The sequence below is a fragment of the Trachurus japonicus genome, chromosome 14 (assembly GCF_045865225.1).
Source record: "Trachurus japonicus isolate A0001 chromosome 14, Traja_1.0".
NCBI classification, from domain to species: Eukaryota; Metazoa; Chordata; class Actinopteri; order Carangiformes; family Carangidae; genus Trachurus; species Trachurus japonicus.
In genome coordinates this window covers 10389751-10406515 of record NC_140920.1, presented here as the reverse complement: position 1 = coordinate 10406515, position 16765 = coordinate 10389751, and positions in this window count along the sequence as shown.

Sequence of the window (16765 nt, the reverse complement as noted above, 5' to 3'; positions counted from 1 at the left end):
TTAGACAAGAAGAGAAAAGAGGGAAAAAAAGAAAAAAGAAAAAAGCAAAGTAGTTGAATTTACCAAGGCTATGATATTAGTGACATAAAGGATAAAGTTGGAAAATAACAATAATAAAAATAATAAATGATTAGATTAAATAAAATAAAAAATAAGTAGATAAATAAATAAAATAATATTAAAATAAATAAATAAAATGAAATATATAAATACATGATCAGAATTTAAAACATACATAAACCCCTCACCCCAACCCATCAGACAGCACATGTTATACAAGGTTAGACAAGAAGAGAAAAGAGGAAAAAAAAGAAAAAAGAAAAAAGCAAAGTAGCCTAGTTGAATTTACCAAGGCTATGATATTAGTGACATAAAGGATAAAGTTGGAAAATAACAATAATAAAAATAATAAATGATTAGATTAAATAAAATAAAAATAAGTAGATAAATAAATAAAATAATATTAAAATAAATAAATAAAATTAAATATATAAATACATGATCAGAATTTAAAAAATACATAAATAGTGAAAAATAAATAAATAAATAAAAAATATATATATGTATAAAAATTAAATAGAGAATATTTTTGAATATTTATATTTTAAAGAGGAAGTTGGCTACCAAAGCATCTTGTCCACACCACATTAAAAAGCCCGGTCAATATTATCAAAATAACAAAAAAAAAAAAAAAAAACTCAAAGAGGGGAAACTTTTATGAGAAATCACATTATTTTTTCACCACTTAGTACTGCACCAGTACACAAGTGACACTAGATGGCGCCAGACACATGTACATTAGTGTAAATGGCAGTAGCCTACACAGACTGATGCCTTCAGTGACTTTGGGTCTAACAGCGCCTCCTCCCCATCCTCTAATTTCTCTCCAGCCCTAAAAGACCATGGATGGACTGGTGACGATGACGAACATGCTTTGTGGCCAGGGGCAAACGTCTGCTGTTCACCCCCTGTTTGTGAACATTTTGTAATAACACGTATTTAAGAAAAGTACTAAGACAGGTTATAATGTAGGGCAGACGGATGGGGACCCTTGTCATTTGCCATTCCCCCAATCTGCCTCCCCCATGTGCTGCCATCTGTCTGCCAGTGCTTTGCTACTGGTGTAAAATGACTGTATTGTTACTTTAAAAAAAGGAGGTCATATTTTCACCTGTGTTTTGAGCAGGTTTATGCAAAAAGTGCTGAATTGATTTGCACTGAAGTTGCAGGTGGGGGGTGGGGGCATGGGCCAGGGAGGAACCCATTACATTTTGGGGTAGATCCAGATCATTTATTATGAATTTGGTTCCTCTTTTCTCTGAAGTCTGGTGTATACAGTTTGACGTTAACCTTGGCCGAGGTCTGCTCTCTCTGAGTGGCCTTAGTTGTCAGTTTTTTGGTGGCCCAGTACGGCTGAATCATGAGGGAAATAGCCACCTGGGCAAAAGTGTGTCTGGAGAGATTAGTGCCCCATGTTCTTAACATCGTCAATGGAGAAAAAGATTTCAAATTAACCTAATTGTGACTTTTGAGAATAGGATTAAACCCCCAAAACACATAATTCTCATCATGAACAAGTTTATAAGTTGAGATTGATGTACAACCTATACAATTTATTGAACAGTATTATATCACTGGGGGATTCAGGCAGCTGATTAGGCCTCCTGGTTGCCTTCCTTGCCTACTTGGTAGGAGGAAGTGGAGAGCGTTGTTGGAGGCAGGTGTGTCTGTAATATCCAGCTATCCCATCCTGACCTGATCCCAGTTATGTATGGGGAAAATGGATGGATGGATGGATGGATGGATGGATGGATGGATGGATGGATGGATGGATGGATGGATGGATGGATGGATGGATGGATGGATGGATGGATGGATGGATGGATGGATGGATGGATGTTTGACATAACAGAAAAGTTGTAAAGGCCTCAACATTGTCAATGGGAGTATTTGTTAAAATAACCTTTGTTAAATTGTGTTATCCATCATCAAAAAGTGTCAGGCTATGAATATTCTACAAGTTCTATGTGACTAAAATGTAACTTATCTCATGAGTATAAGTTAGAAGTGAAACATTTTCTTCTCAGGAAAACAGTTTTTCCTTGTCAGGTCAGGGACAATCAGTTTCAGATCATGGTCATGGTAACATCTTGTACAGGCTCCTGCTTCAACTTTAAAACCTCTTGACACTGTCTACCACTCTGCTCTCAGGTTGTTACTTGTAACACTCATCACTGCATCCTCTTCAAAAGGTTAGGTGGTCCTCATTCTCCAAGAGATGTGATTTGCATGTATATTTGTTAATTTACAAATGTACAAACAAGGCACTGTATCTCTTGATACCTCTCTGTCTTATTGAACTTTAATTTATTTTTGGACCTGAAATTTTTATCATGACATTGATGATATGAATATGATTTATTTTATTGATGTTATTTTTTTTAATCCTCTCATCAAAATAAGTGTAAATTAGGACTTTATCCTTAATGATTTTAAAGAGAGACATGTACATATATACTATAGCACACATGGAGCTGACCTTTATTAAACTACTGCTGTGGAGCAGTAACTTGTTGCATGCAGTTTGTCTTCAATCATTAGTTGTTGACAATCTTAGGTCATGAACTGGATGTGTATCCCCCTGCCACACTTCACCCAGTTTAGTGCACAATGTAGGCCTACAGGAAATTCTCTCTATCCAGGTATGTTTACAATCCCAGAGCAACATGAATTTGAGTATGTTTTCTTTTCCCACATTATTTCTTAATCCCTGGGGGAGAGACTCCTCCTCAGACTGTTGCAGCCTGGAAGGCAATGCACTTTCTCTCTATTATTGTTTGTTTCTTGCTACTATTTTTTTTTTTTTTAAAACCACACAACCCCCAGGGCCCTTCTCCAAAAAGGTTTGTTCTGATTTATTTTTTCTGTAGCTGGAAAACTATTCCCAAGACACAAAGGTAATCAAGTCAAGTGAATTTAATGTTGGAATTTTTTTGTTAACATTATTCTGTCTGGAACATGCAGAGTGAAATTTACTGTGAATCTAATGCACAAACAAGACAGATTTGTAATAAAGTGCTTCAGAGAGTGACTCCAAACTATCCACAGCTTTGCCATCTGCCTGGTTTTAATGGAAGGTTAATGGTGAGTTCAGTGTTAATTTCCTGTCTCAGGTCATTTTCCCAGCAATTCATTTGGTATATTTCAAAATAAAAGACCTTTTGGTCTATCTTTGGAGCTATCAACCATCCTTTGGTTCCCACTCACTGTCAGCGATGTCCTGTTCAACAAGACTTTTGTTGGATGGCAGAATTTGGTGGCAAAAATCAAGTGCAGTCAAACCAGGAGAGTTTGTTTGTTTTTGTTCTAAAAGGATTAAATCTTAATATCACGGTCTCACCAAGCGAAAGTCTATTGTTAAAGGTGAAACATTTTCTATGACCTTTACAATCACAACTTACAATGATCTTTTGACAAACCCTGCATGGTTTCCACTTTCATATCACTATTCAGTTGATTTGAGAGACCCTGGTACATTTTTGAGACATCCATGGAGAGGTTTGGGAAGATGAAGTGGGACAGGTTGGTCCTACCATGCTTCACAGAGCAACAAATGACCCGACTCTCAGTATCCATCCACAACCTGTTCACATCACTCTTGTTTTTCTTCTGGGCTGTTTCCTTCAACCTGCAGGCCCATGCTCTTATTCTGCATAATTTGTTTCCTATTTCCCCAAATTGATTGACAATGTCACACAAGTTTACAGCTCTATCACAGTCACGACAACATGACACATCTGTTCATCTCTCATCATCAAACCAAACGTTCAAGAATTAAAAATAAATAAATAAAGAGCTGAACATTTAATGAATATGTGTTGGATTTGACCTCAGACTTTCACACATGATGAGTCCATACAAAAGATCTTAAACAACACACAAAAACACAACACTCACAACATTTAGAGGAGTTGTGGAAGACAAAAGAGGTCATAAAGTTGTCTGCTGGCAGAGGTCATGACAAAAAAGGGCTTCACTTTGAAAGCATCTTAATCTATTTATACCTGTATACTTTGGTTGCTTTCTGTCACAATAAATTAAATCGATTAAAGTGAATTTACCAGGATCACATCAGAATATATTTCACTCATTGAAGAAACAACCCTGGCTGCAAAGGAAAATTCAGCAAAAACTGTTGTCATCCTTTTGATGTTCAAGTTATTTTCAGTTTTGTTCCAAACATGACACATCAACTTTGTTTCAGTCATCCCATCTGACTCTGTCATTTTATGCTGTAGTTATTTTCATAGTTGACCTGCTTCTTAACTTGTTCTTACTTTTTTCTGGTTTGTTTTTCATGTTTTGTTTTTTTTTCTGAATAAATTTGTTAGTTAGCAAAAAATAAAAAGCAGTCTTGCAGTAAAAACAGTTTTGAGAGGGTGTTCATTCATGCATTATTGATAAGTAAGCAAAGGGGAGTGAGGGAGCGGGAGACGGAGAAACAGAGAATAAAGGGGGACACAATTCTCCAAAGCCTGAGATTTTGCTGATAGGCTTTTCACAGTCTGTGCCCCCACACTACTGGTACATCAGCACTGACATGTTCAGATGCGAGGAGCAGTCACAGCCTCAGCTCTGACTTCTCACTCTGGTTTAAGTAAAATAAGTTGTTGTCGACCAAAGACACATGCGACTTACAAAAGCACGACATGCAGATCTGGAAAAAAGAGCAGAGACAAAACAAGCTGAGTTGAAAGAACAGAGCACAGCAGTCTACCCAAAGTACAAATAAGACTTGCACTCCATGATACTGGTTAATAATCGGACATCTTCTGATAACATTCAACACTTGATTAGGTTTGAGCTCGGTTTCTTCAGTGATGGCTTACATTCAGTGAAATGAAAGAGTTATTAGAAAAGTTATTGTTCTGGTACAAAATCTGTTAAATGCCATGATAACTTTAGGCATTTTTCTGATTGTTTGATAAATGTATTTATCTCTTGATCAATAAAGAGATAATATGTAAAGTGAAGTGGACAAAGCCCCAATACAACATTATTTTCACGCCTCTGTGAAAACTTCTTCAGTGTCAACATTTACTGCGAGGCGCGCTCACATGGTGTAAGTTGGTTCAGCTGTTTATATGAATATCCATTTATCTGAAACCAGTCAAATAATAGCGACCCCGTTATGACAGAGAGCAGCTAATTAACTTGCTCCAGAGTTGTGCGGATGTGCTCATGTGTTTCCTATAGTGCTCTCCACATCCTGCCTCTTTCCATTGTCGACAGAGTCCAGGGGACCGGTCCAGTCTGTTTGGACAAACATTGTTTTGATGGCACGTCTGATAAGGACTCAGAATGAAGTGACTTTGCTCCTGAACCTTCAAACCAGTTTCTAATCTGCTGAGAGACGATATGTCTTTATATTTATTTGTCTGTGTTTTTTAAAGAGACGAAATAAAGTGCAAGAAAGCAACGGTGAGGAAAAAGGGGATTTATCTGCACTGTGCCTTCGTGTCTTACTCACCAATGTCAGTCCAAGCAGAAGGAAGGAGAGTTTCTTTGGCTCTCTGCTTGTACTACAAGTTGTGCCCAGTGACCATGTGTTACAAGGTGAAACCGGTCATTGAAGCAGCTCGCTGCGTGCGTTCTCCGCCGCTCCACATCCTCTGTGGAGGCGGCACAGTGCTTACTTCAACACACAGGATGAGTTTAAACACCTGAAGTAATGTCAGCAGCTCCTAATTGATATAACGAGAACATCTACTGCAATAAAAAAGCATCATAATAATACAACCTAATGAGGGAATACAGTCATCATGTGGTAAAACACTGAGCATAATAGCTCCATAACTCTTTGATAGACACTTTAATGAGGCATTACAGCTAATTTTAGTCACTAATAGATTATGAGGTGAGTTGAACATTAATAATAAATGTGTAAATGTGTTGCCAAACGATCATAAGATGCAGGAAGAGGCGGGAATTCAGTCAGGTATGATCTGAGTCTTTTATCTGACCTTCCTGCAGTTACACACAGCAGGAATTTGATCCAAATCCAAAGAAGAGGTTCATGCAGTGTTTCATGATATTGCACATTTCAGTTGTGTAATTATTTGTTTTTTCAGTCTCGTTGCATAATATCAAAGTGCTATATGTTGTCTTGGCACATGATTTGTCTTTTTTTTTAAAAAATTTTTATTTCACTTTGTGTTACTGTCTTGAATGTGAGGCAGAGAGAAGCCCAAATATGGGCGTAGATTCACTGTGGGTCCAGAGAGGCTTATAGTCACATAGCACTAGTGGCAGATTGGCTGAGTGGGCGCATGCATGACAGAGTAGGAAGTCATCCCTTAAGTCCCACTGCGCCTCCCTGTGTGCCAAGGTTTCACACTGCTAATGCCCAGGCTGTGATCAGGAGCCTGCAGAACCACCATCACCACCACCACCACATCCTCAGACGAGATCTGCTCGCTCCTCTGCATTTTATTAATTGCTCCTTTTCCTTCAGTAAATGCAGTGTTGAATTTCAGGAGGTGGTTATCTGTGGTTTTCAGCTTGATGAGAGGGGTTGGCATCTGTTAGAGTGTGTGTCTATGTGTTAGATCTGGTCGTTTCATTAAAAACCAACCATAAGCATTTATGAGGTGGAATTATTCTGTTGTGAATGAACACATATGAAAAAAGAAATCCCTCCTCCTCCTCCTCCTCCTCCTACATATGACATAACAGCAGACTGGTGCAGGCTGCTCCCAGCGGACACAGTAACACAGATGCTTCTGACATCACAGTGTGTGAGATGACAGCGCCTCAGCTGCACAGCCACACACAGACCCGCTCGATCGATTTTAATTCCAGTTTGCAATCCTCTCCCTGTCCAAACAGGGCGAAGAAGAAATACGGCATGATGTCTGCTGCTACTGCATCTGACCCTCAGACACAGGGTCGTTTTACAGCACAGAACCGCTATATGGATTACAGCGGTTTCAACATCTCAGCAAAACTCTCTCAGCAAACAGCCTCAGTATCCTGTTGTTTGCAAAATCCATGTTGTCACTGCTCTACCTGTGTAGGTGAGCAACAACCCCAGCTAAAGATTAACTGTTTCCCTGCAACTTGTTAATGGCCATCATCACAGGTCATGTGCCCGGAGCTGTGGAGGGAAACGTAATAGCTTTCACAGGAGCAGAGGTCAGCGACCTCTTTCAGTAGGTTTAGATGCCTCATCATTTTTAGTCACAGGAAGCAGGTGTGTTGCTATTTGCTGTTCACACTTTTGTTCCATTCTTGGTTGATTAATAATGAATCACATGACTGCATAAGGAGTTGTTTGCATTAGAAACAAAGCGCTGCAGATACTAATCATGTCCCATACATCCTGAATGAGATTTCTTCCCCTCATCAGCAGGTTTGTTTTAAAGGGATAGTTCAACATTTTGGCAAATTGGCCCATTGCCATAATCGCTATAGTCATAGCAGTAGGTTCATTACCTTTAATTGTAGGTGTAAGCTATTTTCAGTACGGCGGAGCGCAGCAGCTGGCTGCTCAGAGCTACGCTATGGAGGCTAAGGGAATTTCTTGGTTTCCCTCATTAAACTCATCAAATTCAACATCCCAAAACTCCACAGCGCTTTTGTAGACAAGTTGTGACCTGCACAACCACCACGCTATGAGATAATGACGGAACGATACGAAACAGAGCCGTTTTCGAGGTAAATACAGGGTAAATACGGAGACTGCTTGCTGAAAAACTGTCCCTGAACACAACGCGCATCAGCGGTTTTGTATGAATTTACCTCGAAAACGGCTCCGTTCCGTATCGTTCCGTCATTATCTCATAGCGTGGTGGTTGTGCAGCTCACAACTTGTCTACAAAAGCGCTGTGGAGTTTTGGGATTTTGTATTTGATGAGTTTAATGAGGGAAACCAAGAAATTCCATTAGCCTCCATAGCATAGCTCTGAGCAGCCAGCTGCTGCGCTCCGCTGTACTAAAAATAGCTTACACCTACAATTAAAGGTAACGAACCTACTGCTATGACTATAGCAATTATGGCAATGGGCCAATTTGCCAAAATGTTGAACTATCCCTTTAAGGGAATAATTATGGATGTTGGCAGCTTTGGTTTTTGTTTTTTTTTTACATTCAAACACGTTGAAAATAGAATATGCATCTTGATTGGAGATGGGTGATTGCTCTCCATCTCTTCTTGCCAGAGTGACCGCACAGTGCATAAGAGAGGGAGGCTGAGCTGGAGGGTAGAAGGAGAGGAGGATTGGAGGAGGAAAGATTGAGAACAAGCATTTCCTCGCGTCTTCGCCCATTGTTCTCATGTGGGTATCTGAATGCTGAATAATTCATAGCCTGTAGGAGGTGAATAATGAATATGTGCAAGTGATTAAAGGATATATGCTGATGAGCTAGAACGAAAGAGTGAGAAGGAGAGAGACAGAGAGAGGGAGCGGGAGAGAGGAGAGGGCTTCCCCCGCTGAGTGATATCTCACCTGCTCCACCAACAGAAAAAAACATACAATGCTCCAGTGCATGAGCTAAAATAGTACACATACATTTCATTGTGTACAAAGTGTTCAACCTAGTCAGCCAGATTTTGCCGCCTGCAATCACAATCACACCATAACACGTCCACGTCCACGTGTTCTTCCTGATGCATTTTCTCCCCAAAGCTCTCTGAATACCCATTAAACTGTGTAAATGGAGTGAAAAGGAGAATCCATGTTTAAAGATGGTGAATAATACATCGCCGCAGCATCACGCAGAGCTGTGTCTGCATGCTGGGGTTTCCTGTACAGGAAGGGGAGCTGGTGCATCTGAGGTTTAGTGCTACCTCGCCCCAACACACACTCTCTGTTTGTTTGTTTGTGTGTGCGAATGTGTGTGTGTGTGTGTGTGTGTGTGCGAGCATGCAAATGAGTCTCTGTGAAGCTGTGCGTGTGTCTGTAGCTGTGCTGACACATCTGAGCCCATGCATGTGTGGTTGTTTTTGCAGAACATGGGTCATTGGTTCTGGTGTTAAAAGTAACTCCTCACATCCACCCACGCAACACCCACCGTCAGGCACAATATTCTAAATATACACCGTCACATGTATGTGGAGAAGCAACACACCCCCAGGCAAGACAAAAGAGCATGCTGCACTTTAACTTAAAGCGATGTAGGAGGGATGTTCATGTGTTGGTTTCATTGAAGCTCTGGCAAAACACCAGGGAGCAGCTCGGCATGTGAATGTGACTGTCGGGCCATTAAGTCAGTATTTTCTCGTATGCGAACGTGTTCAGCAGCATGTATTATGACAAAATGAGAGGTGTATCTGGCAACGCCTTGTGCAGTGGAGTGAATTGATCTGTGCTTATTTGAAGGCAGCGCTGAGGATTTCCCTTTTTAATGACGCCAAGCAGCTGGGTGCCCATTCAGCAGGGGCTACAGAAATAAATCATACTCGCAACACACAATGCGATGAAGAAATATGCAGGTGTACAGGATTTCTGATGTGCAGTAAAGCTTAGATATTGTGTGTTTAAATCCACTGTTGCTCAGGATGAGAATAGTTGTGATGTTCATGATGTGAAAATAACTGCAGTCAATGTAAAAGGGATTTTTCCTGTAACGGAGGCTCTGCTTTAAATACTGACAGGAGAAATGTTGTTCAGAGGGGGTTTTAGAAGGATCAGTAGTTTAGAAAATGAACTCAAACAAAATCAAAAATATTCATAAAAGCAATCAAATCAAAGCTGGATTTATAATTGGATGAATAAAACAACAAATGATGATCAAGAAATAAATAATAATAGATAAAATGATTTGCACATTTCAAAGGCAGGTCCAATATTCACTCTGCTTTCTGCTCTGGTTTGGTTTGATATCTCAAGCCTTTGGCTGCTATGTGCTTCTTTCTCTAGATGCTCTCCAGCTTGTCACTAACATTGTCCGTCTGATGTTTGATTTTGCAAAAAACAGCTGTCTGCTGCTGAACAGGACAATGATGAGATCAGTGAGACTGAACTTGAAGTTGAGCTGAAGTCTGTAGCTGTTACGGCTGCTCATTGTTCATAGAGTCATGGCTGAAACCTGCAGTATCTGTGGTGTTTTCTAATGTGTGTGTTGCTCGTTCTGATTGGCCCAGTCTCGACAGAGTGGAGGTTCATGCTCCTGGTGTGGGTCAGTGGTCAGAGTGGACCGACGTCCTGCGGTCCTCAGCTGAGAAAATAAATCAGTGTTGAGTGTTCCCTCTTTTCTTGTTTTGAATCATTAAGGCTTAAAGCCAACATGACTCCTCAGTCACATTCCTTCACATGACCTGCTGGGAAAAATACATACAGTACGACTAATCAATGATTTCACAGTTCACATTTGAATGGAGAGAAGTGGAGATGTATCAGAAGTAGGATTACTGGACGAACGCAGGTGAATAAGCAGCACTACTGGCAGAGCTCTGTGTCATGAGCATATTTCCACGTAGGCTACCGGTCATAGTTGTGAGAAGGAGAGATCATAGTTGTTTTATTTGTCACATATTTCTACGCTCATGACATAATTTGTTATTAGAGGAGTGGTAATCCGGAGTAAATTCTGATCAGTGTTTGGTTCCTTTACACAATCGAACACTCAACTTCCTCTTCCTGCTTTGTGAGGAGACTGAATAAGAGGCAGGCGCTGCAGGAGAGCCCTCACCGAGAGACAGACAGAGAGGATGTCTGGGGAGCCATTTCTCATGAAACTGCACACACACACATTCCTTTGCAGGAAAAGGCACATGCCATAGACTCGAGGTCTGAATATTAAGGCACTTGCGTGGCAGCAGGTGTTGCCTCATCAGTCAGCTAAGTGACGTCTATCTACACATTTGAGAATTTACATCAATATGGCTTCCTTACACTGCAAAAACTCAAAATCTTACCAAGAATATTTGTCTTATTTCTAGTCAAAATGTCATTTCTAGTCAAAACAAATCTCATTATATGTAACATCACATAAAAAGTAGCTTGTTTTTAGACATTTTTTACTTCTTTCAAGCATATTTTTACTTGAAATAAGTAGAAAAATCTGATAGTAGGGCAAGTTTTTCTTTCTTATTACAAGCACAAAAAAAGTTGCTCTCACTGGCAGATTTTTCTACTTATTTCAAGTGAAAATGTGTTTGAAACAAGTAAAATTATCTAAAAACAAGTAAATTTTTAGGCGATGAGTCTTATTTTTGTGGAAAGAGATTAGTTTTGACTAGAAATGAGACATTTTGACAAGAAATAAGACAAATATTCTTGGAAAGATTTTGAGTTTTTGCAGTGTTTGCCTTTTGATCTAAGTTTTAATGCTACGCTGGTTACTACGTGGCGACTGCCTACATGTTTTAGGAGTTTTAGTGATACAGTTAAGGCGTTTCCCTTCTTTTGTAATGAAGCCTTTTATTGGTGGCATGTACGTGTCACTCCTCAGCAAGAATACCCTTGTGACGCAATTAAATTCTCACATACACCTCCGCAAAGGTTCGCTTCCTGTATCGCTGCCCATGCATTTATTGTTTCTGGCATCAATGTCGCAAACTATTTCCCAGCTCTTTCCTTCTGCTTGCATAAACAATTAATCAGTGTTTATGATCATATCAACACAGAGGGGTAGCTCCGTCCTCAGATGTCGGTGCCAGCACACTGCACACATGTAGCCGGCCGAGGGTCCCCGCAGAAGGGGTTTTAAAGTCAGCGTGTCCCAGACGAACTCAATACCTGTCTGGCTTGACTCAGCAGACTTATTCTCCCTCCCTGTTGTATCCTGGTGTGCTAAGAATGGTTCTGTGCCATGACGTGACACGGCTTTGGTTCCCATTGTCCCAGGGTGGACAAGGTGTCTCTTACTTTTTCCTCGTGGGGACTTTGGGGAGGTTTTGTCACACAAACTGGACCACTGCACTTTCCTGTGCTTTTCCAACAGTCCTCACATCACGCCTGCTGATGGACTGTACAACACGTAGCCATGGATTCACTACAACAGTAGTTGTCGAAAGAAAAAAAAAGACTCTGGGAAAGTAAGTGGGAAACATTCTCATTATGCTCAGATTTAGCAAAGTGACCCCACCACCACCACAGGAATTTGTGCCGATGCATTCTCCGTCCCGGTTTCTGACTCAGTGACACACCCTGACAGATATTAAAAGAGACATGAAAGTGATGTTTTCAGAAAATTCTTCCATGCTAAGTCAGCACCTCAACAGAAGTCTGCTCCATTAAAAATGTTGAGCCAGGTATACAGAGGTTATACAAGTCTGCAGGAAGAGGAAGATGCAAAAAAAGAAAAACACTGGAAAGAAACAAGACCAAATAGAGACACCGTTCAGCACTGGCTTGTAGATAAGACTTTTTTTTATAGCTAGATTTGAACAGAAATCACAGTTACAGATTGCCAGCCACTGAGAAAATAAATACTGCTTCTATGTAATATTACCAGTGTACAAGAAAGTATAAAAACTGTATGAAAATAACAAATCAACATAACAAAAGTCCTTGATACAGATCAAAATGATTGAACACTGATCCTATAGAGGTCAGTTTAAGGTTGTGCAATCTGGACTACTTTGTCTTCTAATAAACTTAAATAAACAATGACTTTATCTGACACGATAACATGCTGGTCACTACATCAACTTGAAGGAAATCTATACGTGATGTTAGACACAAAATAGGTCACTCCAATATATAGAGAGGGGCAGATTTCTGTGGGACAGAGTGAGTCGGCCTCCTCACGTACCATCGGTGTGGCTGTATGATGTGGTCAGGCCAACGTGGGGTTTAAGGCCGGAGGTCTACGTAAGGTTACAGTGGCAGCGAAGTGGAGAGGACGATAACCATGAGAGAGTCGTGGCCTTGTGCGCAGACCACCACCACAATAAACAAACCATAGTGAAACATCTGGAAATGCACAGAACAGGCTTCAAGTACAACAGTCCTGTCACATATCTCATCAGATTAGGGCTTTAATCAACTGCTTTTACTCAGATTTAAAAACAAAACAAAAGCAAAGGTACATCCAATCCAATCCAATTGCATTTTATTTATAAAGCACATTTAAATAAACACAAAGGTTTCCAAAGTGCTGTACAGTAAAATAAAAACTCTAAAACATACTAAAAAGGCAAAAATACTAAAGATAAAAAACACAATAAAACATAATACATAAATAAATAGACTGTCCACCCCAGATAAAATATCATCATGATTTTAATTACACATTGATTCCTCTCAGTCGTCACTTTCCCACACGTGTGATAATCTTACAGAAGAATATGAAATAGGCAGATGACGCATTGTTTGTCTTATCTCCAGTTCTCTAACTCATTCACTTCCCCCTCAACTGAAAACAAACAATATTCTTGGTGTCTATCTCACATCCTCTCTCTCTGGGATGGGTGCATGTGATGTCACTGTCCCTCACCCGCAAGCAGCTCCTATAGAGACTCATCACCTTTGTCATCCTGTGTGGGCTCGGGTCGTGACCTGGGCCCCCCCCCCTGCACAAAGTGTGTCGAGACCTGTGGGTCGGGGTCAGCAGTTCAGGTCTGTGCCATACATCTGCAATGAAACAAACTTGATGAGAATTGGACGATGTTTGGGCGGGAGAGATAATGGAAAATATCACTCGGGCGTCAATCTCCATAAGCTGTTTGATAATATGTGGAGGTCATATTCAGGCAGAGGCCCACGCAGCGCTGATGAAGGATTTTCTTAGTCACAACAATTTTCTGTGTTAAACATAGGGTTATTATTATAAGAGTCATAAATTACAAATAATTGCTTAGTTCATGCTAAATATAAATATCGAGGCTTGGAAATTATTACAGTTTGTGAACCACTTTGTCTATTTTGAAATGAGCTAATCAATGAATCAGCTAGATCCTTTAATGAACCATTCGAGCACACCCAAAATCCTATTTTTATCCTTCTCATGCAACTGCAGCTCTGATTATGTATTATGATGATATATTAGAGTGAGATACCCATGACTCTTCATTGATCATTTACTGACATTTATAATGACTTGTTAGAAAGTCATTAGGTCATTCATAATAATTAATTTCCTACTTTATATTCCAGTTCAGGTGTTACACATGCAGTAAATTATAGCCCATCCCTGTCATTCAGAAAAGGGTTCCTTCAAAACAGTAACCAATCATATCTGAGAGTGAATTACAGTAAATCTTAATTTCTTCAGTATGTCTGTAGCCACAGCAGGACTGTGAGCTACGTGCTAATGCCAGAATACCGATGACCTGATGATGGCACTAGATGAAAAGCTAAGAAACCATCACTTATTATAGTCATTAATATTCATCCCCAGGGAGAACAAGAATGTCTAAATTGAATTTCATGGCAAGACGATTCACTCAAGAGCACAAATGATGGTGTTGAAGAAAAGGTCAGGGGATCACCAGGATCCTCAGATCTTCTACACTACTGAAGTCTTATTTTCTGCTTGACATGCATTTCATATGCTTCTCCTGTCTGCTCCATCTCAGCCCTGTATACCATCTTTCACCACTTTATCACATATTCTTGATATTTACTGGCTTAACTTAAAATTAAGTGTTTTAATTTTCTATATGCAACTGTTCTCATCAAAACCTCGGAAATATAATGTGCCTTGTGTTGTGTCATGCATATTTGGCACAATAAAGCTGCTTGAATTCTTTTATCATTGAAATAAAACCATTAATTAAAACCTTAGTGCCTTAAATACAACTGTGATCAGAAAGTGGCAGAGAGCTACTGTACTTTTTCAATGTTTCATAAGCTGATGTCAGTGGGTGCACACAAGTGCTCTGAGTCATGTTCATCAGTTTCTCTGTGGAGATGTTTTTCTCAGTGTAGTGCACTAAAAAACCGAAAAAAATATTGTGATTAAGCTGTAAAAAGCCGGCGGCTGCTGCAATCGGGCTCGTGAGGAAATGAAGTGGGGAAGTAGAAGCTGTGGAGCAGGTTGGCAGACTTCCAGCTGCGGGAAAAGATGTAGACAAGGATGGAGGGTAAACACAAATGTTCCTTGTCTCACAGGCAATTAAGCCCATCTAATTAAGAATTCTATCTATGGTGAAACTGAAATTTAATGAGCTGCTGAGATGTGTAAATTGCTGCCGGCAGTTATTTCATCAGAGATGGTAATGAAAGAAAACCGTTCACAATGTGATGCCCCACCGACTGACACGGAGTCTATACGCTTCTACCAAACAACTGATGACATCATCTGAGTCAAAGGTCACGGCCAGGGTGAGTGAGGCGGCCCCCCCCGCCCCTCCATCAGTGGCGCCCCTGTTTTTATAAATAAACAACAACTCATTTTTTCAGCCAGTGACAAAATCTCATCCTATTCTGGAGAATAATTCACGGCAGGATGTGCAAATGATAAATATTAATAATCCAGGGGCCCGATGTTTTGAGAGCCGCTCATCTGGGAGAGAATTCAGGATCAGAAAAACCCAAACATGCTTCAACAAATGCCAACATGGCTGTGGGAAAATATTAAGATGTGACAGATTCAGGAAAAGTGATAATTTTTGTATGGGTCTGCACCAAATAGTTCTGGTTGTTTACAACTTAATCTGGTTGCTGAATGATCCCTTTAATAGTCGATTGTTGAAATATGCATCTGTTTATTTTAAAGGAAAGTCAACAGTAAAGATTTACCAGTTTGGTCCCTCCCAAAACAATAAATAAATCATTGACATGAGAAAATATTTGTTTAATAATAGATTATGTTAATGATATGCAGTGGGGTTATTAGATGTTTTAGAATAACCCTTCCACATTGAACACAATGTTTCCATTCTGTCATTTGGATGTGTGAAGTTCAAAGTTCATACTCGGCTTAGGAAACCGCCGTTGCTGGAAAAAAAAAATTCCAACCACAAGTTTCATTTAGTTTTTTGATCATTTGAAGTATCAGTTTCAACATCGACACTTCAGTTGACAACTGGACTGAGGGAGAGTGTGTGTTATGATCGACAGCTTCAAATCTCCTCAGCGAGGTGTTAAGGTGAGAGGCAGCTGCTGGATCGGAGCGGGGGGCATGAGGCAGAGACGAGGTGCAGACCAACCAGGTGACAATGAATGTGCACTATGTAATATGACAAACAAACAAACAAACAAACCATGTGGCCCACATTTACCATGAGAGCGTATATCAACCTCCTCTGGCCATTCAACAGGAGACCCTGATCCTCATCCCACCACCAGAATTACATTAGCACATTTCAATATAATTAACAACATGATTTAAAACTAATTCACACATTGTGTTATCTTGTGTTTAAATGAGAAAACACACTTGACCCCCAGCCACCATTAAGCAGACACCCAGTGCCTCCCAGAACCTGTGAACGGTCCTCAGGCCCCCTGTGGGGTCCTCAACACTTTGGAGAGGAGGCACAACAGCAGAGGTGATGTCTGTGACAACATATTGGACACAAGCCTGAGCTCAAAACTTGTATCTCATGTTACAATATCTGTAACTTATATGTGATGTGTGAAGACAGAGTATTACGGCCACATTTAGAATTTTTTTTACAGACTTAAAGAATAAAGTTATAGATTTATGAGAATAAAGTGGCAATTTTATTTCCTCCAAGTCTGCCTGGTTCTTTCTGTGGAATAGATGCATTTTCTTGCCTATTCTTTTCAAAGTCCTGATGACAATGTGGTGCCGATGTGCCAAAAGATTAAGTATCTCTGTGTTTGTGAAACCTATACTGAAGTACAACTTA